The 24,024-nt window shown below is 41.7% G+C and overlaps 1 long non-coding RNA gene across 1 annotated transcript; it reads left to right on the top strand.

The window, feature by feature from the left end:
• Positions 1-99: 99 nt before the first annotated feature.
• Positions 100-23,354, top strand: LOC115479193. The gene is made up of 3 exons (XR_003943626.1): positions 100-110; positions 3,959-3,961; positions 23,016-23,354. It is a non-coding gene; the product is annotated as an uncharacterized LOC115479193 (long non-coding RNA).
• Positions 23,355-24,024: the final 670 nt, after the last annotated feature.

Genomic DNA, 24,024 nt, shown 5'->3' with positions numbered 1-24,024 from the left:
ATCGGTGTGGAGTGATGAATTACATAGTAACATAGTAGATGACGGCAGAAAAAGACCTGTACGGTCCATCTAGTCTGCCCAACAAGATAAACTCATATGTGCTACTTCTTGTGTATACCTTACCTTGATTTGTATCTGCCATTTTCAGGACACAGACCGTAGAAGTCTTGCCCAGAACTAGCCCCATTTTCAGGACACAGACCGTAGAAGTCTTGCCCAGAACTAGCCCCACCACCCAAACACCAGCCCTGCCTCCCAATCTCGGCTAAGCTTCTGAGGATCCATTCCTTCTGCACAGGATTCCTTTATGTTTATCCTACGCATGCTTGAATTCCGTTACCGTTTTCATCTCCACCACCTCCCGCGGGAGGGCATTCCAAGTATATACTACTACTACTATTTAGCATTTCTATAGCGCTACAAGGCATACGCAGCGCTGCACAAACATAGAAGAAAGACAGTCCCTGCTCAAAGAGCTTACAATCTACCACTCTCTCTGTGAAAAAATACTTCCTGACATTTTTCTTGAGTCTACCCCCCTTCACTCTCCTATCATGTCCTCTCGTTCTACCGCCCTCCCATCTCCGGAAAAGGTTCATTTGCGGATTAATACCTTTCAAATATTTGAACGTCTGTATCATATCACCCCTGATTCTCCTTTCCTCCAGGGTGTACATGTTCAGGTCAGCAAGTCTCTTCTCATACGTCTTGTAACGCAAATCCCATACCATTCTCGTAACTTTTCTTTGCACCGCTTCCATTTTTTTTTTACATCCTTAGCAAGGTACGGCCTCCAGAACTGAACACAATACGAGTAATATCTGGGGATAATCAGGTTGATGCCATGGGGGTTTTTTTCTGTTTACTGTTTAATTGATCTCCTTGTCTTGTTTCACTCTCCCTGTTTGGTGGTCTGGGGAAGAGAATGGAATTGCCTGACTGAAATGGTTCCTACATATTACTTTCTCTGTATTTCCAGCAAGTTCTTTTACCGCTTGTAAAGATTTGGATGGTTATAAATAAAAAATTTAAAAAAAAAATTAGCACATGCTAACCCCTGGATTCTATATACTGCACTTAGATTTCGGCCAGGTGCCAAAATCCAAGGCTTTATAGAGACTGCCCAGAACCATCAAGCCTAATGATTATTTTCCAATGTCGCTCATCCATTTTGGCGTGAATGCTGCATTCTAAATGGAAACTAACAATATCAAAAGTGACTTTAAAGCTCTGAGAGAAAGGATGAAGGCAAATAGGGGTGCAGGTACTTTTTTCTTCTCTCCCATTCAAGGATTTTAACCAAGGCAAAGAAACTTGGCTGAGTAGATGGTGTTGATGAGTTTGGCAGTTTCTGGAACCATGGGATGATATTTCAAGGACTGCGGACAGAGATGGGGTTTCAGCTGTTGAAGAAGGAGCAAACTGTCTTCCAGTAGACGCTGGAAAGCCTTCTGAGGACAGATTTAAACTAGGCTCTTTCAGAGATGGGTGAAAAAAGTAAAATATTAAATGCTTGCATCTTTTTTTTGGATGGGGGGGGGGAGAATAATTTAGTTCACACCTTTTCAGAAGCAGTCCAAGGTGATTTACTTTCAGATACAGCAAGTGTTTCCCTACCTCTGCTGGGCTTACAATCTAATTTTGTACCTGAAGCAATGTAGGGTTTTGTGACTTGTCCAGTCACAAGGAGCATCAGTGGGATTCAAACCCCGGCTTCCCTGGTTCTCAGTTCACTGCTCTAACCAGTAGACTACTCCTATATGGCAAAGGCATAGAGACAGAGAGCGGGGGGAGCAACAATATGGAGGAGTGGCCTAGTGGTTAGGGTGGTGGACTTTGGTCCTGGGGAACTGAGGAACTGAGTTTGATTCCCACTTCAGGCACAGGCAGCTCCTTGTGACTCTGGGCAAGTCACTTAACCCTCCATTGCCCCATGTAAGCCGCATTGAGCCTGCCATGAGTGGGAAAGTGCAGGGTACAAATGTAACAAAAATAAAATAGATACTATTGGAGATTCTACATGGAATGTTGCTATTATTGGAGATTCTACATGGAATGTTGCTACTATTGGAGATTCTACATGGAGTGTTGCTATTCCACTAGCAGCATTCCATGTAGAAGGCTGCGCAGGCTTCTGTTTCTGTGAGTCTGACGTCCTGTCAGACTCACAGAAGCAGAAGCCTGCGCGGCCACATTGGTGATCTGCAAGGGGCCGACTTCTACATGGAATGTTGCTAGTGGAATAGCAACATTCCATGTAGAATCTCCAATAGTAGCAACATTCCATGTAGAATCTCCAACAGTATCTATTTTATTTTTGTTACATTTGTACCCTGCGCTTTCCCACTCATGGCAGGCTCAATGCGGCTTACATGGGGCAATGGAGGGTTAAATGACTTGCCCAGAGTCACAAGGAGTGCCTGAAGTGGGAATCAAACTCAGTTCCTCAGTTCCCCAGGACCAAAGTCCACCACCCTAACCACTAGGCCACTCCTCCACTGTTGCTACTATTTGAGATTCTACATGGAATGTTGCTATTCCACTAGCAACATTCCATGTAGAAGTCGGCCCTTGCAGATCACCAATGTGGCCGCGCAGGCTTCTACATGGAATGTTGCTAGTGGAATAGCGAAGGCAAAAAAGGAGGTAAAAAATCCTCACGACACCGTGAAGATGAAACAAAAAAGTGAGGAGAATGGATGAGGATACCAACTGTTTTATATTTATTCACTTAAAAAATTCACTTAAAAAATTACATGTGCATAAACAGCGACCCGACACGGCCGTGTTTCGGCACAATGGCCTGCTTCAGGGGTCTTTATAACCTTGAATGATGTAGTTTAGAATGTTTGTTCCAAGGGAAATAACAGGAAACAAATCTCTCTGGTCTCCTCTCTTCAAAAATAATATATATGAGATATATATATTTTTTTAAAAACGAGCATCTAAATACTCCTCTCCTAAGAGTTATCGGCAAATTGTGACTCTGGGCAAGTCACTTAACCCTCCATTGCCCCATGTAAGCCGCATTGAGCCTGCCATGAGTGGGAAAGCGCAGGGTACAAATGTAACAAAAATAAAATAGATACTATTGGAGATTCTACATGGAATGTTGCTACTATTGGAGATTCTACATGGAATGTTGCTATTCCACTAGCAACATTCCATGTAGAAGGCTGCGCAGGCTTCTGCTTCTGTGAGTCTGACGTCCTGCACGTACGTGGAATAGCAACATTCGTAGAATCTCAAATAGTAGCAACAGTGGAGGAGTGGCCTAGTGGATAGGGTGGTGGACTTTGGTCCTGAGGAACTGAGTTCAATTCCCACTTCAGGCACAGGCAGCTCCTTGTGACTCTGGGCAAGTCACTTAACCCTCCATTGCCCCATGTAAGCCGCATTGAGCCTGCCATGAGTGGGAAAGCGCAGGGTACAAATGTACCAAAAATAAAATAGATACTACTGGAGATTCTACATGGAATGTTGCTATTCCACTAGCAACATTCCATGTAGAAGGCTGCGCAGGCTTCTGTTTCTGTGAGTCTGAGTCTGACGTGCAGGACGTCAGACTCACAGAAGCAGAAGCCTGCGCGGCCACATTGGTGATCTGCAAAGGCCGACTTCTACATGGAATGTTGCTAGTGGAATAGCAACATTCCATGTAGAATCTCAAATAGTAGCAACAGTGGAGGAGTGGCCTAGTGGTTAGGGTGGTGGAACTGAGTTGGATTCCCACTTCAGGCACAGGCAGCTCCTTGTGACTCTGGGCAAGTCACTTAACCCTCCATTGCCCCATGTAAGCCACATTGAGCCTGCCATGAGTGGGAAAGCATGGGGTACAAATGTAACAAAAAAAAAACGTTAAAAAAAAGTTGTGACTTAAAAACATGCAAAGTACTTACATATACAGGATAGCTTGTATGGCATAATACTATCAAATATACTTCCAGGTAAGAAAAAGTATGTTCATAAAAAAGTTTTTAAAGCTACTAAGTAACAAGCATAGGGCCCCCTTTACCAAGCTACAGCAAAAGGGGGCTGCGCTAGCGTTGGCGCGTATATTTCGAGTAGACATTATTTATGACACGGAAAACAAACAATTTAAGGTATTTTCCTGTCATTTCTGGCTAGAAACAACATAAAAAAAGTCATCTCAAATGACTGTACATCCCTATCAAACTCTAAGAAACCACAGAAAGCGGAAACCAAGCAACAATATCTGGAAAATCTAAGAAGATGAGAAAGTAGTCATGACAGTGAAGACGGAAATGTAAGAAAACATAGCTAATATGGTTTTAAAAAAAAAGAGGTACAAGACTTTGTCAGAATCAGAGATAAAGAGAAGAAATATATTGAGGCTGGTAAAGAAAAGTAGAATTTCTTAACAAATAGGGCCCTGTTTACTAAGATGCGCTAAACGCTAGCGACACCTATATATTCCTATGGGTGTCTCTAGAGTTTAGCGCACGCTGAAAATACTAGCGTGCCTATACAGCACAGCTTAGTACACAGGGCCCATAATTCTGTTCCATTTTCACTGAGAAAGAGCCAAAAATGCGACCGCAGAAAACTGACATAAATAGAAACTGAAGTGAGGAAGACCGCAAATAATTTTCAAAAAATTGTGTTCATGAGGAGCTAGATAACCTAAAAGTAGACAAAAGGGATGGGACCAGAAAGGATACATCCAAGGGCATTAAGGGAACTTCTGAGAAGTTCAGGTGGCTCCGCTATCTGACCTTTTCAGCACTTCTAGAGTCCAGTTGTTCTGGAGGATTGGAGATGGGTGGATATGGTCCATCTCCACAAAAGCAGAAGCGAGGAGGACGGGAACTACAGAGCAGTTAGTCTGGCCTTTCTGATAAGTAAATGAATGGAAACACTAGTAAAACAGAAGACGGCACAGTTTCTAAAGGATTATGAGATCCAAGGCAGCATAAATTTACCTGAGATAGGTCTTGTCAGATAATTCTGATCAATTTCTTTGATTTGATGAGCAGAGAGTTGGATTATGGGGAAAAAAAAAAAAAAACCAAGATCCTTTGTACAAGCCCTACAATGAATGAGCTAGAAACTGGTTCAGTGGGTGGTGACTTAAAAGTCTACTACCGAGTTCACTTCAAGAAAAAAGGCATTACTAATGGTAAGAGAGAGACTAACAGAGATTGATGAGAGATATAAAGAGAGATTGATCGTGAGAGATTGAACGTTACTATGCTATGTGGTATCTTTTGAAAATCTCCCCACCACCATATGTGTACTAGAGGTGTCTTACGGTTGCGAACCTATGATTGAAGCTAAGTACTTCTTCATGTTTTGATTGTTTTGATTTTGTTCCGTAAGTTTTTCCCTCAACGGTATCTCTCTTTTCACTCTTCTCGTTTTGATATCATTCTTCCGATAATATATACAAGATGTTACTCTAATAGATATCAGCTATGTCTATTAACAATTGATTTGCTACTATACCACCCTCTTTTTTTTTACTGCAGACCGATCCAGTGGTTTCACTCTGCAGGTTTTTTTGGAGGTGGTGGTTGGCCTATGATGAACGCCATTATAGGTGTGTCCACTGAGTTGGTACCCTTGGCTTATGAGGCCTTTATTTAATATTCCTTAAGAAGTAAGGTATGTGTTTATAATTATTTAGAGCATTCTTCGATAAATTACTAGTAGTATGCCACAGGGATCTGTCCTTGGTTGGTTCTTTCCAACAATATTGTGAAAGGGTTATCAGATGACAACAAAAGATGCAACAGGAGGATAGATGACCTGGAAGGTCTGGAACACAAGAGAAGGGATCTAGCAAAGCTTGACGAATGGTCTAGAATTTGAAAGCTAAGATTTAATCCTTTAAAAAGCAGTGTCACACATTTGCACTGCAAAAAACCCAAGGAAATGTTTCAGCATATGAAGTGGTATATTTCTGTGCACAGAAAAGGAATGGGATTTGGATGGGACTGTATTTTATGATCTTCAAATGGGGTAGAAAAGCTGATGGCAAAATCCAGAAGGATCTCAGCCTCTTCAGACTACTTGATAGGCTTTCTCTCTAGTAACCCCCAGGAAAACCCACTCACCCCGTCCGGAGCCCTAGAAGGTTTTGCAGATAACATAGCATCTTATATACCTTTTAGTTCTATGTGGATTACAGACAAATTAACCTGGAAATTACCAGAGAATAACAATCTAACAATATTAACAATACAAATTCCCTTCAAAAATACAAAATCAATTAACTAAAAGAATAAACAACAAAATTAGTACTCCATAGAGTTCAGAATGAATTCCCTGAACAGCTACATCTTAATCATAGGTCTGAAATGTCTATAATCTAAAGCAGAGAGCATAAAATTCAAGACAGTTTTATCCAGTCTTTGCCACAGTAACAGACAGAAATCATTCAAAGTATCAACTAATTTTGCACAGTGGGTTGGTACAGTTTTTGCCCATCCTTCCTGTTAGAATAACTCAAGCTCTTCAAGTTGGCTAGGGATTATCTGTGAACTACAACTGGGTCACTTGAACTTTCACTTTCTTCTGAATCACTTCATTGTTACTTTGCTTTGTGCCTAGGATTCACTTGTTCAGAACCCTTATTTTATCATCCTCACTTTAATATTCCCTTATCTCTTGTTTGTCCTGTTTGTCTGTCCTAATTAGATTGTAAGCTCTGTCCAGCAGGGACTGTCTCTTCATGTTCAAGTGTACAGCGCTGCGTACGTCTAGTAGCGCTTTAGAAATGATAAGTAGTAGTAGTAGTTGTCTTTGGGATTCTGGAATCTTTACTACTGTTTGGGATTCGGCACAGAATCTTGTTACTCTTTGGGATTCCGGAATCTTGCTACTCTTTGGGATTCTGGAATCTTGCTACTCTTTGTCCTTATCCCTTATTTGTCCTGTTTGTCTGTCCTAATTAGATTGTAAGCTCTGTCGAGCAGGGACTGTCTCTTCATGTTCAAGTGTACAGCGCTGCGTAGGTCTAGTAGCGCTATAGAAATGATAAGTAGTAGTAGTAGTCTTTGGGATTCCGGAATCTTTGCTACTCCTTGGGATTCTAGAATCGTTCTACTCTTTGTCCTTATCTCGTTTGTCATGTCTGTCTGTCCTAATTAGATTGTAAGCTCTGTTGAGCAGGGACTGTCTCTTCATGTTCAAGTGTACAGCGCTGCATATGTCTAGTAGCGCTTTACAAATGATAAGTAGTAGTAGTACTTGGAAGGATAATAAAGTTTCCAGTTGCTTAAGCTTCTTCTTGCTCTTTAAAGAGGGATAAGTGAACAGATTACAAGCTCTTGTATCCCGCACTGGTGTTGAAAATTCAAAATGGTTAGAAAGATTTGAAGGTACTAAACCAAACGCAACCTTATATGTTCAACATAAAAACTTAAACGAAATTCTGGCATGTATCTTTAAGCCAATGAACATTCATATAGATAGGTGATACTTCATCAGATTTTTTAAAATAAGTAGATTAAACATAAAGTTGTATTTTGAATGATCTGTAATTTCCTGATCATCTGCTTAGAGCAGCAGCCAAGATAGATGATATTACAATAGTCCAAAAAGCTTAAAAATCAATGCTTGAACAATTAACTGAAAGTGTTTTTGTTCAAAATATTTGTGAACTTGACAAAGGTTACGCATGGTAAAAAATGCTCATTGGATTTCTGTTTGTAAAGTTAATTTTGGAATCCAAATAGACTCCTAAAATCTTTACAGAGGTAGAAAATTGATGTGACATTATTGATCATAACACTTATGTCATCCTCACACAAGGCATTATTGACACGTAAACTCTGGAGAAAAGGTAGATAGGGTAGATATGAAAGAGACAAGATATAAATGCATAGAAAACAGGTTTCTTTCCACAAAGGGTTATAGAATGAGGATGAAAGGAGTAGACTCAGGAATAATATAAATATTTCCTTACAGAAAGGTAATGGATGCATGGAGCAGTCTTCCAATGGAGGTGGAAGGAAAAAAAGACAGCATATGAATCAACGAAAGCACAGGGCAAGCAAAGAGGGTCTTCTCTGATGGAGAAGGGGGAATTGTAGAGCTGAGAAGTTACAGATGGACCATATGGTCTTTATCTAACCTCACGTTCTGTCTTTCTGTGTTGGATCTTGGCACCACAAGCTAAAATTAGTTCCTGTAATAAATCAACCTGCTCTTTATGGCTTCACAAGAATGTTGCATCCATGCATCTTATTATCACATCCTAAGAGACAGATTGCCTTCAGTACATTCCTCAGCACATTCATCAATCTTCCCGCTCTTAACGGTATATAAGCAATCTTCAAAATATTAAATCAATGCTATAATCTGTCCAGTTCTGACAAAACAAAATGATTTAAAAAGCAAATTTCACTATGTTTATTAATTTTTTAGACTAGGATTTAAGGAATTTTTTGGGTCCTTAGTTTCCTTCCTTCTCCTTTCATCTTCCATCTTAATTGGAACCCATCTTTAGTAGCCCTGGTGCCATTGAATCTTCATTCAGAACTGGGGTGTTTCCCTTTAATTTTATGACCTCCTCCCAGCTCAGCCCAGTTGCTGCAGAAACAGTCCTCAGCCAAGGACAATAGTCTATAGCTCTGTCTAGGACAGTGGTTCTCAACCAGTGTGTGGGGACACGCTAGTGTGTCCCCAAGAGGTGGGAGGTATGTTTGTTTTTGTTACATTTGTACCCCACACTTTCCCACTTATGGCAGGCTCAATGCGGCTTACATTGGGCAATGGAAGGTTAAGTGACTTGCCCAGAGTCACAAGGAGCTGCCTGTGCCTGAAGTGGGAATTGAACTCAGTTCCTCAGTTCCTCAGGACCAAAGTCCACCACCCTAACCACTAGACCATTCCTCCACTGTTGCTACTATTTGAGATTCTACATGGAATGTTGCTATTCCACTAGCAACATTCCATGTAGAAGTCGGCCCTTGCAGATCACCAATGTGGCCGCGCAGGCTTCTGCTTCTGTGAGTCTGACGTCCTGCACGTACGTGCAGGACGTCAGACTCACAGAAACAGAAGCCTGCGCAGCCTTCTACATGGAATGTTGCTAGTGGAATAGCAACATTCCATGTAGAATCTCCAATAGTAGCAACATTCCATGTAGAATCTCCAATAGTATCTATTTTATTTTTGTTACATTTGTACCCTGCGCTTTCCCACTCATGGCAGGCTCAATGCAGCTTACATGGGGCAATGGAAGGTTAAGTGACTTGCCCAGAGTCACAAGGAGCTGCCTGTGCCTGAAGTGGGAATTGAACTCAGTTCCTCAGTTCCCCAGGACCAAAGTCCACTAGGCCACTCCTCCACTCCAATGTCACAAAAAAATTTGTTGTAGACAGCAAGCTTGTGTTTCCTTTACCACCATCGGTGTCTGCAAGCTGGGAAGACCACCAACCTTGACAGTCAGGTTCTTGAAATTCCCTTAACTGGTCCCTACTTCTGCTTCCCCATTACCCCCAATAATAACTGCAGCTTCCAGCCCCAACTCAAAATGTGGCAGATCTGCTGTCCCTAGATTTCGGTTTGCTATATAGTCTGAGTAGCATATTTGGAAGTTGTTATGTTGCTTCACAGTATCTGGCAGTGGAGGGATAAATATGTTGCTGTTACTGAGGTGACACTAGAATTTGAATATATATTTGCTTTGTTGTATGACAAGTGAGAAATCTGGGACTGATGTGTTGCATACAGCTTTTGGATATGGGATAGGCAAATTCATACTAGCAGTTAAACAATGAAATTTGTAGGCATATTTTGCTCAGCTGTGAATTTTAGTGTTCGGTGTGTCACGTACATGAATGTTGTCTGTCAGGCATGTCACAGCAGAAGAAAGGTTGAGAACCACTGGTCCAGGACACAAATATACATAGACCTGGAGTCTGCTCACTGGGTACTGCTGCTGAATGAAGGCTGAGTACACTGGTTCCATAACTTCAAGATCATCTGAATACATTTCATCCTCATCAGAGCAACAGCAACAAAAAAATGTCTGTGGGTGGGGGAAGGGAGGGTTAGTTTCTTATAGGTGAGATTCTCATGGGCAGCATAATTAGAACATTGATATTTTTATTTACATTTATTAATTGCTGGCTGAATTGTAGTTCATGTGTTGAAACAATCTGGGAAAAGCATGCAGAACATGGCTTATGCAATTCTTTTCCAATGTCTTTGCATGTAAACGCATGTGTGGGTATGTTGGGGGTGGGGTCGGTAGATGTGTGTGTACATGTTTGTGTGTATGACTGCATGTATATGTGAGGAGGTAAATGTTTGTGTGTGCCAGTGCACTTGTATTGGTATATATGTCTGTGCTTCTACACAAGAAGGTTTGATAAGACAGGAGATGGCATGAGCCTATCTGGCCCATTATGTGGGCTGAAGCTTGTCACCATATTGAGTGACCCAAATACTCACAGATGCTATTGAAAAACAAGAGCAAACTTGTGAGGTTTATTTTGTTTTATTAACTGCAAAGGTCTAAAATACAAACTAACGCATGCCTCAACCTTTTCCTACCTGAGCACACAATTCTGCAACGCGTCGCCGCGCAACTTAAAAACGATTTATGAGCTAACTAACTTCTGCAAACTACTGAAAACACATCTCTTTGACAAGGTATACTACAAAGATCAGCAAATGTGAACTCCTCCACATATTTCCAGATTTGTCTTATAATTTCTGCTTGTTAAACTATTATCATGTTACCCAAAATCCTTCTGTAATATTACATGTCTATTCTTTTATATATTTCCACTATCCATGATGTATTGTAAGCCACATTGAGCCTGCAAAGAGGTGGGAAAATATGGGATACAAAGGCAATAAATAAATAAACACTCTCCTTGCAATCTTTCTGTTAGGAGAGGAGTTGGGGGGGGGGGGGGTTGAGGGGTTTGTTTTAAGTACACCAATATGGCAGCTGCTGGGGGAAACCGGCTTCAGCCTTTTGATGTCATGTCATCTCCTGTTACAGCAAAGAAACTTCCTCCAGATCGTCTTGATTATTGTAACCTGCTTCTTACCGGCCTCCCTCTTAGCCATCTATCTTCTCTTCAATCAGTCCAAAACTCTGCTGCGTGACTCATTTTTTGCGAAAGTCACTATGCTCACATTAGCCCTCTCCTCAAGTCACTTCACTGGCTCCCTATCTGTTTCCGCATTCAATTCAAACTTCTCTTATTGACCTATAAGTGCATTCACTCTGCCGCTCCCCAGTACCTCTCCACTCTTGTCTCTCCCTACGCCCCCTCTCGGGTACTCCGTTCTGTAGATAAATCTCTCTTATCTGTCCCCTTCTCCTCTACTGCTAATTCTAGACTCCGTTCCTTTTCTCTTGCTGCACCTCTCGCCTGGAATAGACTACCTGAGCCTGTACGTCTAGCCCCGTTTTTGGCCGTTTTCAAGTCCAAACTTAAAGCCCACCTCTTTACCACTGCTTTTGACTCCTAACCACTACTCACTTGTCCTGTCCTTTTATCCTCACCTCTTTATTCCCTTACCTTTATTGTTCTGTTTACCTGTCTTATCTAGATTGTAAGCTCTTTGAGCAAGGACTGTCCTTTTGTGTATGGAGTACAGCGCTGCGTATGTCTTGTAGCGCTATAGAAATGATAAGTAGTAGTAAGTAGTAATATCACCTCCTCCCTTCCCGTGACTAGAGCTGCCTTCCACTGCCTTCCCATTGGCTGGATCCTATCTACAATCTCTGTGACTCAAGGAGATTTTATGACTGAAGATGGCATGAGCTCTGTTATATTGAAGTGAAATGGTACCAGTGTCACAATTTCTTCTGTAAAGACAATGATTTTGGAATACTACAGCTGTGTCTGCCGTGCCTTTGTTATAGAGCAGGGGTTCTCAGCCCAGTCCTTGGGACATGCCTAACCTATCAGGTTTTCATAATATCCACAATTAAAATGCATGAGATAAATCTGTATGAAGTGCCTTCATTGTATGCAAATCTATCTCATGCATATTCATTGTGGATATTACAAAAACCTGACTTGCTAGGTGTGTCCCGAACACTGGGTTCAGACCCATGTTTTAGAGAATAACTCTGCTTTGGGACATGGAGTTGAACAATCCTGGAAGAGCAAACTAATGGTCAGAGCAGCAGGTTGAGAACCAGGAAAGCCCAGTTCAAATTCTGACGTTCAATTGGTGCTCGCTTTCTTGGTGTGGTGGGTGGTGCAATGATCATAGGTACAGCAGAGCTTTATTGGCACTGGCTCACTCAGCGCAGAGGGGCAGGTGTTCAAAGCCAGAGACAGCAAAGATGGGCTAGGGAACTCAATCAGTGGTAGTAACAAGTGTTACCACATTCTCTGGCAATGAATTCCAGAGTTTAATTACACGTTGAGTGAAGGAATATTTTCTCTGATTTTTTTTAAATTTTCTAATTTGTAGCTTAATTGCATACTCCCTAGTCCTAGTATTTTTGGAAAGAGTAAAGGAGTGATTCACATCTACCCATTCCAGTCCATTCATTATTTTATAGACCTCTATTATATCTCCCCTCAGCCGCCTTCTCTCCGAGCTGAACAGTCCTTGCTGCTTTAGCCTTTCCTTATAGGGAAGTCGTCCCGTCCCTTTTATCATTTTTGTCACCCTTCTCTGTACCTTTTCTAATTCCACTATATCTTATTTGAGATGCAGTAACCAGAATTGCACCATGGAGTGATACAAAGGCATTATAATGTCCTCATTTTTGTTTTCCATTCCTTTACTAGTAATACCTAACATTCTATTTGCTTTCGTAGCTGCTGCCAGATACTGAGCAGAGGGTTTCAATAGATCATAGACGATGACGCCTAGATCCCTTTCCTGGTCGATGACTCCTTGCATCACATAGCTGGTCTTGAACTGTAACTAAAAAAGTAATGAGCTACAGCATCCCTTCCCCTTCCATTAGAGAATACATGCCAGATTTATTTCCTCAGCTCATGGAAATAGGAACCTAACACCCTCTATTCAAAGACAGCAGAAAAGCAGTCCCATCCTTTTCATGGGTCTTCACTGTAACCACCACTATCATGGGGAAAGATCTAGTCAAACAGGAGAAAGTAGAGGCTGATCAAAGGACGAACCCAACTCTGGAGATGCAATCAAAAACTACGTTATTGATGCAAGTAGTTTTTGACTACATCTCCAGAGTTGGATTCATCCTTTGATCAGCCTGTACTTTGGCTTTTCTGGCTTAGAGGTTTTTCCCTGTTTGTGAAAGATCTAGTCAGTCAGATTTGACCATCAAGGCTGTATTCTGCTTGCAAATGCACACTTGCATACAGCGAACTCTGGAAGAGTGTTGTCAAATGCTTAACAAGTTTTTACTTGGATTCATGGCCTGAGAGGAACCCAGAGAAAAAAAAACACGTTCCCCATTGTCAAGATCAGTTCTGTTCCCAGATTCCCCACCAGGGCCTGCTCTCCCAGAAGTCTTTGAAATAAAAGCTGTCATGATCCGCGGCTGCCTGCAATCTGCAGTGAGACCACTTGATCTACATCTCTCTTTAGACCTTTAATAGCATTTTTCTAAGAAACAAAGAAACGCCTAATCCCTCAATTTGATGTAGAAGAATGAAGCCCAAGCACGGTTGACCTTGCAGTCATAAAAGCATTTTCCCTTGCTGTCTTAAAGAAAAAGGGGATCATTAGAAGCATAGAATATAAAACTCGTGTTAAAACAATCTCATGAATTGATAATTAAATACAAATGCCCAAATACAATGTAATAATACAGCCAAAAAAAGAACAGGTGCTTAAAATCCGCAGGCCACAGAGATATTTAACCATACATTGGCGAATATACAGTAATGTGTTCATCCATCCATAAGGTTATGTCTTTTTGGGGGCACTGCAGCTCATATTCTGCATATCCACTGTTTTGAGCAGATAAAGGTACTTTCTCTCTTCCTGATTGCTTTCATGAAAGAGAGTGGATTATTCTGGAATCTCAGCACCGCTGCCGTAACAAATGCCTGTCTGATTTTCCGAGATTTACCAGATGGCCCACCTGTTTAATCTCCCTTTTAATAGAACACTAGTAAAACTGCAGATAAAAGAATGATTTTCAACTGAAAATGATCACAGTAAAATTAAAGACCAGCATGGTCTATACACACTATGCTGGTTAGCCCCCCCCCCCCCCCCCATGCTCTCTCTTTTTTTTCTAGTTGTGAATCATATGTTTTCCTTTGAGTGGAAATACTCTTATCAATATCAGAGGAACCATAAACTAATAGAATTGGGAGGAAAAAGGAAAAAAGGGGGAGGTAAAAGGTATTGGGGGAGGGTAAAAGGAAGAAAAAAGGAACAAATTCTTTAAGATCAGTCACAGGTTGTGTTGTCAGGTCATTGACCTACCATTCCATAACAACAAATACTGACATAGTTGCTGATATAGGATTCACACTCATCCCGGCTTTTATGTGAATTCAAATAAAAGCCTTCATTGGCCTTCTGGTATTCTGGCTGACCAGTGGAGCGCCTGCTTCTGCTTGGGTTGTGTTACTCAGTAAAGACATTTTTTAAAAATATAGTGCATCTGCTGTTGGAAGTACATCAGGGACATTCATCATGGGCACAGGAACACAGAGTCTTGGAAATTGATTTACTACAGTGTGTCCAGAGGAACACACAGCCTCAGTGAGGATGTGGGAGTTTACTGGTAGAACTTGTCATTGTTGTACAGTTTGAGGTCAAAATAAATCAAGGATTCTCATTTTTATCATCAGAGGAAGCTGGCTGTTCTCGTTTATTTTTGCAGGTATTTGGTGCTTACCTTCAGACGTGGAAATCCAGCCAAGAAAGTGGTTAATGCTGCCTTTCATTTGTCAGTAAGATGAGTCAGTGGTTTCTCTTTCTTTGAAACGTCTGCTTCCCTTCTTTAAAAAGTAACGCATTGTAAAGATTAAAGACCACTAAATAAGTAGACTTGAAGGACCCTTGTTTCCTGGAGTACCATAGTAGTGAAGATGATTAGACGAGGGAGGGTAACTTACAAACTTCACTGGAAGAGGAAAGGGCACAAAGTAATAATGGGGAACAACTCTTTCCACTGAAAATAAGGCAATAGACAGAAATAAAACAAAACAGAGAAAAGAAAATCTGATACCTTTTTTATTGGACTAACAATATATATTCTGGGATTTGTCAACATTTGCTCATTTCTGTTCGAAAGCTAATCAAAAAATGTAAGTGAAACTTTCAAAAGAATTGCAATGAGTCTCACAGGAAGAGGGTGGAGTGGGTTAGCTGAGAAACAGGGAGAGATGGATGACTGATAAGAGGGTGACAAAGCAGTAGAATTTTATGGTTTATAATGTGATAGAAATCCCAGTCCTGTCTGGTGGGTGTCAACGTATTTCATGTTTTTTACTTCAAAGGTCTTACATTCCTGGATTGTCTTAAAATTTCCTTCTAGTATTCTCACCATAAAATCATTGATGCAGTGACATCGTGGTTGGCATTGTGATGTTTAATATTACGTCTATGTAAATTGATTCGCATCTTTAGCATCTGGCTTGTTTCTCCACTAGACCATCTGGAAATAAAATATTGTCAAACCAAATCCATTCTTAACATAACATAAAAAGACCCACCTAAGCTGGGAACTCTTACCGCATAGCCATGCGATGGGGAGCCCTTTCTGCCACCCACTGAGGTGGCGATAAGGTCTCCCGGGCTAACCCAGAGGTAACCAGGCAGCGCTGCTGAATTACCACCATGCAAGCCATTTCCACTTTGGCAGTATATCAAACCCCATCCCCTACCTTCTATTATAGAGCAAGCTCCTACCACACCCCCTCTGGGCACTAGGAGGTGCCCAATTGAATAATACTGCTTCCTGTGTGTGTGGTAAGGAAGGTGGGCATAATAGCACTTGTACTTTGAAATATCAATGGTGCGCTTCCTCCTCCCCCACCTTAAAATGTTCTTTTCCCACAGCTTACAATTTGTATACGCTCAATTTCGAAAGAGGACACCCACCTTTTGACACAAATCAGAAGATGGGCGTCCTTCTCACAGGGTGGCCCAAATCAGCATATTTGAAAGCCAATTTTGGGCGTCCCCAACTGCTTTCCATCACGGGGACGACCAAAGTTCACGAGGGGGTGTCGGAGGCATAGTGAAGACGGGACTTGGGCGTGCCTATCACATGAGCGTCCTCGACCCATAATGGAAAAAAAAAAAGAGCGTCCCTGACGAGCACTTGGACGACTTTACCTGTTCCTGTTTGTCTTACGACCAAGCTACCTGCCATCGAGTGGGAAAGAGAGGGGTATAAATGCTACAAATACCTGTTCCTGTTTTTCTTAAGACCAAGCCACAAAAAGGTGCCCAAACTGACCAGATGAATACCGGAGAGAATCAGGGATCACTTCCCGTTACTCCCCCAGTGGTCACTAATCCCCTCCAACCCTCAAAAATCTTTAAACATATTTTGTGCCAGCCTCAAATGTCATACTCTTGTCCATCACAGCAGTATGCAGGTCCCTGGAGCAGTTTTAGTGGGTGCAATGCACTTCAGACAGGCGGACCCAGGCCCATCCCCCTCCCACCTGTTACACTTGTGGTGGTAAATGTGAGCCCTCCAAAACCCACTGTACCCACATATAGGTGCCCCCTTCACCCGTAAGGGCTATGGTAGTGGTGTACAGTTGTGGATAGTGGGTTTTGGGGGGGGGGGTTGGGGGGCTTAGCACACAAGGTCAAGAAGCTATGCACCTGGGAGCAATTTATGAAGTCCACTGCAGTGCCTCCAGGGTGCCCGGTTGGTGTCCTGGTATGTCAGGGGGACCAGTGTACTACGAATGCTGGCTCCTCCCACAACCAAAGGGCTTGCATTTGGTCGTTTCTGAGATGGGCGTCCTTGGTTTCCATTATCGCCGAAAATCAGAAACGACCAAGTCTAGGGACGACCATCTCTAAGGATGACCTAAATGTCAAAATTTGGGTGTCCCTGGCCGTATTATCGAAACGAAAGATGGACGTCCATCTTGTTTCGATAATACGGGTTTCCACGCCCCTCCACCAGGACGTTTTGCGAGGACGTCCTCAGCAAAACTTGGGCGTCCCTTTCTATTATGCCCCTCTGTGTCTTTAGCCACATCTGAACAGCCTACTTTCATTCGGGCCATTTTACCTGAGTAAATGCCTATGAAAATTGCTCCATTTAAATGTGGAAAAATAAGTCAGCAAATAAGACTCAGGCAATATCTTTCCACTGGACTAAGCCAATGCATTTCTACAAGCTTTAGAGCCAATACTGACCTGATAAAGGAAGAAAATCTCTCAAAAGCTAGTTACAAATATATTAAGGTAACAGGAGTAAAGTTTCCAAGATGGAGGAAGGATATACAAAGTTTTTATTCCCCCAAAGAATGGAAGAAAAGTCAATCAGGCCCATATTTGTCCATTAGGCAGATAAAAAGTGAGAGTTTAACCTGATTATGTAAATTCTAATAATAATAAATTATGTCAGCTCCTAATCATACATGTGCTTGTTCACGAGGTCCACAAACGTGTCAGAATTAAAAATAAATGTTTTCTGAAGACGGGGAGGAGGTGAGGGGAGAGAACAGTCTGTGGATGAGTACTAGATTGGTCCTTCCTGGACCTTCTAAGGCAAAGTGGGAGAGGACCAAAAGTACAGCTTTCTTTTTCTTGACTTCCTCCCTTTGGAATAACCTCCCTCTTACTCTCCAATCTGAAAATAATTTAACATATTTTAAGACCGCCTTATAAAAAACACTCTTTTTCCAATTACCTTTTGGAAACACGGTGGGGTCTCAGGCAGGAGATAGACTTGATCGAATCGACTGCTCAGGCCAAGTTGGTTTGAGGTCTTTTTTATTTTTCATTTATTTTTCGATTGATTGGATGTTTCTTGTCTCACTGTTGGAGTTCTTTTCCTTCTTTTATTACTTTGATTTTGAATTGTGTAAACCACCTAAACTTGTCCTCAAAATAGGTGTATATAAATATCTGTTCAAAGGTACGCACATAGGCATCACGTTGCTGGTACCACTAGATTCCCTCCCCTCAATGTACTCAAGAACATCTGGACGCAGTTATGTGATTTTTTTTTTCCCACCAGCTAACTAACCCCACTGTGAAATTAAAAAGAAACAAGCACCCCTATCCCTGCTTTGATTCCACCCTCTTGGACCTCTTCCAGAAGGTGCAGAAGTGATTCTCCGTTGCTGGTGCTATATTCCAAAATGGTGCCAAATGATCTAGGGTGGATAAAGGAAATGGAAAAAAGAAATCCCCACACATGAAACAGAAGGAAAGCAAATCTCTTTCCTCCGTCATAGGACACGATGGTTTTCAAACAGAAGGTAACTACATATGTTGTCTTTGAAATCAGATTTCTTGCTCTGCGGAGGGGTTAAAAGTACATAGCAGTTAGACACCTTCTGGAAACTTGCCCCTAAAAGTATTTATCTCGATAAGCATACGCCCTACTGTAGGTTTACTGGGCTGGCCCCTCTTCTTCCCAAATTAGAGGGACAGTGTTTGTAGCACTCAGTTGGGTACATTGTCAAACTAGGTTGGATATTTTGGATTCCACGCAATGTCAGCGGAGATTGGGTGGCGATGCCGGTAATTGGGAAGCAAAACTGGTGCTGGGCAGACTTCAAAAAAACAACAAAGAGAGTCCAAAATCTCCCGCAAAAAAAACAAGACAACAGCAAAACAAGCGGAAGATATCCAGAAGGACCAGACTGAAGCCACAGATGTTGGAAACCAGAATAATTTATTACGACCCAACACGGTCCATGTTTCGGTGTGGGCCCATTTAAGTTAACTCTGGGCCCATCCAAACTACTGGATCTGGCTATGCCTCTCATCATATCTTTTCAGTGTTTATCCTAAAACATTCTGGTTGCTTTTCTCTGGACTGCTTCTAGCCTGTAAACCCCTGAAGAAGGCCTTTGCAGCCGAAACACGGACCGTGTTGGGTCGTAATAAATTATTCTGGTTTCCAACATCTGTGGCTTCAGTCTGGTCCTTCTGGATATCTTCCGCTTGTTTTGTTGTTGGCTGGGCAGACTTCTACAGTCTATTAAGTAATATTAGATATGTAATCTTTAATTATAGGATGATCTAGTAAGGTCTCGATTATCTACGAAATAGGAAGTAAATAAAGTTGATAGAATATGATACAGTATGATCAAACATTAATTCAGTTCAAATTAATTCCTTGCTTTATTGAAGGCTGAACTGAAAAAAAATGAGTTTTCAGTAAACTTCGAAACAACATGCAATCATTTGTGTGTCTAATTTGTTTAGAGAGTTCTATGTTTTGGTGCCTTGATATGAAAAGTTAGCAGTATGAATAGTTTTATAGATTATGTTCTTGCAGCTAGGGAAAAATAAGATGAGATATTCCCTGGATGATTTAGTAGCGTTACGTGCTGATAATTCAATGAGATCATTCATAAAGGACTGATGCCGTGCTGAATTTGATGAATAAATACACAGGACTTGAACGAAATTCTATTGTATATTCTCTGTAATTCTATTCTATGGCAGGCCATCAATTCGCCATTGTTAGGTTGACTGAACTGCTAATTCACTCTTCCTGATTAAATACTGCAGGAGGTGGCTATATCGGAAATTAGAAAAAAAGAATTACAAAGAAAGAAAAGCATTTGAAACATTTTCAGCATAAGTAAATCTGAGGAGGAGCTCCAGAAATCTTAATGAAAGCTCAGATGAAGTATTGACATTCTTTGGTATAGTTTCTCAGTATGAGATTACAATACCTCTATCAAGAAGTGCTAAATTTGAACTGTTTGGGTTTTTTTTTTATTAAAAACCATAGCTCTCGACATATATTAAAAACTTTGTATTTATTTCTAATGGGTTAATATTCAAGAGTTAAGGGCAGCTGCTTTTCAAAGTAAGGGGATATTGAAAGGCATTATCCAGATAGTTCCTCCGACTATCCTTACAGACTGCTTCTGTCATAAGCAAATAGTGCTAGGGCAGAGCGTGGGCGGACCTGGAACTTATCCGGTTATCACGGCGGTTTCCAAACCTGACCCTGGAGGCACCTCAGCCAGTCAGGGTTTCAGGATATTCACAATGATTATTCATGAAATAGATTTGCATGAGCTGGAGGCAGTGCATGCAAATCTCTCTCATGAATATTCATTGTGGATATCCTGAAAACCTGACTGGCTGGGGTGCCTCCAGGACCAGGTTTTGGAACCACTGGGATATCAGATAAGTTATTGTTATTCCAATAAAACCATCTAACTAGATGCACCTTATCAGTTGGCTATTAAGGACGTGCATGTGTTTCAGACAACATGCACGTCCAGTGCTGGGAGGCAGGGCTGGTGGTTGGGAGGCAGGGATAGTGCTGGGCAGACTTATACGCTCTGTGCCAGAGCCGGTGGTGGGAGGCAGGGATAGTGCTGGGCAGACTTACATGGTCCGTGCACTGAAAAGGACAGGTACAAATCAAGGTAAGGTATACACAAAAAATGGCACATGTGAGTTTATCTTGTTGGGCAGACCGGGTGGACCTTGCAGGTCTTTTTCTACCGTCATCTACTATGTTACTATATAATAATACTTCCCATGTATTTTCCTATTACTTTAAACCCAAAATGATAGGAAAGAAACCAAAATTTTGGATTGTTTCACATGTCCTCAATAGTGCACATTATCGCTCAATAGGTCACGCCCATCAACAACTGGGGAAACAAAACAAAACACAAATTTTTAGCCTGCACATCAACTCTGGCCTTTTCTTCTCAGTGGTGTACCAAAGGGGGGTGGGGGCGGTCCGCCCCGGGTGCACGCCGCTGGGGGGGTGCTGCGTGCCGGTCAGTATCATTGGTTTCCATGCTCCCTCTGCCCCGGAACAGGAAGTAACCGGTTCCGGGGCAGAGGGAGCATGGAAACCAACGACGCTGACCGGCGCGCAGCACCCCCCCAGCGGTGTGCACCTGGGGGGGGTTCGCGCTGTACGGGGGGGGCAGGGTGCATCGGCGATCCGCCCCGGGTGTCAGCGCCCCTCGGAACGCCACTGTTTCTTCTGTAGATGTAGGTAGTCTAACATTGCAACTGCCTTACCTGTTATTACCTGCACAGGCAAAAGGAACAAAATGGTTGGTCTCCTCCCCTCCCCCAGGCCACAATGCCACTAAATTGTTCTTTCAGACACTATTCTGTGCTTGTGGATGATATAGTCTAGAAAACATTCTTTAAAATCCAACATCAAGAGAGACAAAGTCTGATGTTATTTATTTAGAAACCCTCGCTCAGATACACAACAGCATACAAAAAAGGAAGAACAATTAAAGAAGACTAAAGACAAGATTATTCAAAGTAAACACACAACAAGTAAGTCCTTACAGTAATGAGACCTCACAGGACAGGTCATGGATACATAACCTGGGACCCAAGGTCTGGTTTTCAAGGCAATAATTATGCAAATTAACCCACCTGTTAGATCAAATGCATGCAAAACATATACATTTCGGCATTCTTTTTTAGTCCGAGACAAATTACATCAGTATATTAATTGAAGGACAATAATATACAACATTTGTCTGTGGCTATCCTGAAAGCCACAGGTAAGAGTTAGAATTGGGGGGGGGGGGGGGGTATGGAATCAACAAGAGAGCATTGGCCTTGCAGGAATGATGCAGCAGAAGGAAGAATGGATCAACACAGGCAGTATTCATAAAACAGAATCCTTCCTTATTACAGAAAAGGGAAATATTTATAGTAAGCCTATTAAACCTACAGTAGGTGTTTTAAATCAACACAGTGACTGGAAAAGTTAAAGGAACTTTTTTTGTTTGTTTGTGCCTTTTTCCTTCTGCTCGGGCAAATAAATCTCATGCATATTCATTGTGGAAATCCTGAAAACCCGACTGGATTGTGGCCCTCGAGGACTGAGGTTGCCCACCCTGCTCTAAAGTAACCACAGAGATATCTATATTTAGAGTAGGTGTGCATGGTTTCCACTTTTCCGTGAACCGGGCATGCTACCTTGCACTGGACACTAATGTATTTCCTCAAACACAAGAGTCCCATATTTCTATGCACAAAAAGTGATAACATATAGTGCAGATTTCACAACTAATCACTTAACCGCTACCTCCCAAACTGTAATCACTAATGACTTAGGCATGGTTAAAAAAAAAAAACAACAACCAACCCCCCCCCCCCCCTACAGATTCATAACAGTCTATTTACATCCTCAGCTGTCATTCTTGAAAAAATATGAGCATTTATTCCATATTTGAAAGCAGATTTTGTACATAGAAAAAAAAATTCAATACAAACATTTGAAAGACAGGCATCCACTATATAAAGAGAGGAATGATTTCACTGTGTGAGGAATAGATAAACATTTTTAAAAATAAGATGGACATTTAATTCTGGATCAGCCATTGTACTGTAGAGTTCCATTAACCATATTGATCCTGATTAAAATTGTAGTCTTTGAAGGCTGTTTGAAAGACCACAATAATATAACTCAAAGGTTTTGTCTTCCAATGGCTCTAAGAACTTTTGTCTCTTGTACGAATTTAAAAATATAGTGTTAAAATAAAATTGCAACTCAATGAGCTGTTTCACATCTGTAGTGCGTAACCTGTTGATTCTGCATTCGACAATATTCGGGATCTAACAGTGGCCCAATCCAACTAAACTGAGCTAATGCAGGCATCATAAGTTTCACAACAAAAAAATACAAGATGAACATTTGGTGCTAATTTAATAACGTGATACTTATGTGGAAAGTCCAAAAAGATGCCTATTTTATCAAGATCACACAGAGGATTCTTTGCCTTTGTAAAACAGGCTCCCACTCAAACGACGATTTCCACTAGTGTGCAAAATGTTTTCAAGCAATTTGTGTGTTTATTCTATGCATATACCCATAATACACCCCCGGTACCCCCTATGCATAGTGCAAATCAGCGGGCACTCTCTCGCCGATGCACATATTCAACTGTGTAATTTTCCAACAGCCCGTTTGGTAGATAGGGATAAAGAAAATGTCTCGGAACTGTAGCCCAGCTTTCCAAATAACGCTCAAAAGGTACAATAAGCCCCTAACCCATTGAGCTTACAGGCAATAATTTTATAAAGATTTTTCAGTATGCAAAACTGTTTGTATACATATATACATGAGTGCCACAAATGGGCAACACGGGGGGGGGGGGGGTGTAGTTTGGGTAAAGCGGAAGCAAAGTTGCAATGTTCTCTTGTATTTTCCAAAATATGTGGGTACACAAGTGTTGGATGCTTGGAATGCCCTCCCGCGGGAGGTGGTGGAGATGAAAACGGTAACGGAATTCAAACATGCGTGGGATAAACATAAAGGAATCCTGTTCAGAAGGATGGGATCCACAGAAGCTTAGTCAAGATTGGGTGGCGGAGCCGGTGGTGGGAGGTGGGGCTAATGGTTGGGAGGCGGGGCTAGTGCTGGGCAGACTTCTACGGTCTGTGCCCTGAAAATGGCAGATACAAATCAAGGTCAGGTATACATATAAAGCAGCACATATGAATTTATCTTGTTGGGCAGACTGGATGGACCGTGCAGGTCTTTCTCTGCCGTCATCTACTATGTTACTACGTAAAGTATGAACACACATTAACACCAACTTTGAAGCAGCTGTAAATTTATGGTGTGGAGGAGCAGCCTAGTGGTTACAGCAACAGGCTGACAACCAGGGAAGCCAGGGTTCAAATCTAACGGATGCAGTCATCTAATCCTCCACTGCCTTAACTGCGCATAAATATATATCTCTCGGTCAAAGTGGGTATAGTGTCCAACTTGAACAAATTCAATTTTAAAATTTGGAGATACATATTTATGAACTCCATCATCAGTTGATATAAAGCTGAGCACTCATCAATTGACCCCTGAGGAAGGCTTTTGTAGCCGAAACACGGACCGTGTAGGGTCCAAATAAAGTTGTTTTTGGAGCATCTTATCCTGGTGTTTGGACTGATCTCTTGGACTTGGTTCTTTCC

This window comes from Microcaecilia unicolor, chromosome 10 (assembly GCF_901765095.1).
Source record: "Microcaecilia unicolor chromosome 10, aMicUni1.1, whole genome shotgun sequence".
In the NCBI taxonomy this organism is placed as follows: Eukaryota; Metazoa; Chordata; class Amphibia; order Gymnophiona; family Siphonopidae; genus Microcaecilia; species Microcaecilia unicolor.
This window is presented reverse-complemented; position numbering and strand designations above follow the sequence as displayed.